Here is a 1,416-nt window from a genome sequence, read left to right as displayed (position 1 = left end):
ACCACATCAGGGAGGACTAGAAACTAGGAATAATTATACTAAGACAAAACAAAGTAGGCACATTAGTGAAACCTCTGGAGTATGTATCTGTGGAACTGAACATAGACTGAAGACATCCACTAGTGATTGGATTAGGGCTGGGGGAGATGAAACCCAGGGACAAATCTCCAACTGGCCATGAACTCCAACTTAATCCAGTCACTCACACCCAGGCTAACTTACCTCACAGGGTTGTCATGAGGGTAAAATGGAAGAAAGCCATATACATCATCCTGAGCTCCTTGGAAGAACGGCAGATCAATACTCACTAAATAAATACACAAGACTCACTATGATTTTTGCAAATTGCCAGTCCAGTGCAGACACAGGTTGTAAGTGATCTTATAAATATTATATTACCTCTGTCTTTTCTATCCTGCCCTTCCTTGAAGGAACTTAGGGTGGTGCACACAGAGGGTTACTTCATTTTCACAACAATCCTGCTAGGCAGGCTTACGCTGAGAGCACGTGACTGGCTCAAAGTGAGCTTTGGGGTGAGTAGGGATTTCAACTCCACCTTCTTTGCTCCACATCCAGCACTCTAACCATGCAGCTTGAAGAGAAGAACCCCTGTCCTCAGTCTGACCTCGGAAGCTGGAGAGAAGGATAACAGGGAAAGGCTACAGGAAGATATACATGTCGCCTAGCCTGGAGACCTCCTCCGCTTGAGCTCTTTATCAATCCTCCTTTTCTACAGTTTTGGTGGACTTGGAAGTCTTGCAGGTGCTGCAGACCAAATTAGCTTGCATGGGATCAGGCTGTGTGGATGTACAGTGCTCTGCATTAGACAGAACTGCAGCTAATTCTCCAAAACCATCCTGCCAATTACACACAAGGGCACTCAGAGTTTAAGTTTGCTGTTTAAATACGGCCACAACCTGGAGACTCTAGCTTTTTATTCGCACACGCTCTGGCAGCTGCATCTCTCCAATAAATGTTTTGTACCCCCAGGATGTAACCGAAAAGGGATGCGAGGTGGAAGCGGAAGAATTCTCCATTCGATGCGACTGCCAGAGGAGTCTGAGCCTCGGTACCTCGTCTTTTGTTAAGGTCTAAAGCGGCACCACTGCACTCGTCGAGGCACACATACGTGGCACCGGACCGGGCTGTAAAGCTGCGGTCTTCTACTTGGTTACTCGGACACGAGCACTTCCGATTTTACACGCCAGGGGAGCGAAGCAGTCCTCCCAGGCAGGAAGACTCGCCACCTTCCGCCCAGCCCTTCTACACCTTCCGCCCGGCCCTCGGAGACTGGGGGAAGAGAGGGCCTTTTCCCGGGGCCAGGAGGAGGACTTTTGCGCGTAGGCGACGCGCCCACGTTCGGTTCCTTTCGCCCCTGGTTCGGGTTTTTTGCCGGGCACTTGCGAGAGTGGGAGG

General features: G+C 49.9%; 1 protein-coding gene across 3 annotated transcripts in view; it reads right to left on the bottom strand.

Moving 5' to 3' along the window:
* MTHFS (5,10-methenyltetrahydrofolate synthetase (5-formyltetrahydrofolate cyclo-ligase)) overlaps positions 1-1,416 on the bottom strand; it is a 26,414-nt gene that overhangs the window by 24,130 nt on the left and 868 nt on the right. Inside the window, exon 1 of one of the 3 annotated variants that reach the window (XM_015419263.1) lies at positions 918-976. The exons of 1 other annotated variant lie outside the window; for it this stretch is intronic. The gene's annotated coding sequence lies outside the window, so the exon portion shown is untranslated. Of the gene's footprint in view, positions 1-222; positions 242-917; positions 977-1,416 lie in introns of those variants that run through there. One more of the 3 variants, XM_015419264.1, reaches the window with a different exon arrangement.

This window comes from Gekko japonicus, unplaced genomic scaffold (assembly GCF_001447785.1).
Source record: "Gekko japonicus isolate JY-2015 unplaced genomic scaffold, Gekko_japonicus_V1.1 scaffold111, whole genome shotgun sequence".
In the NCBI taxonomy this organism is placed as follows: domain Eukaryota; kingdom Metazoa; phylum Chordata; class Lepidosauria; order Squamata; family Gekkonidae; genus Gekko; species Gekko japonicus.
Note: the sequence above shows the minus strand (reverse complement) of the source record. Positions and strands in the feature narration are given on the sequence as shown.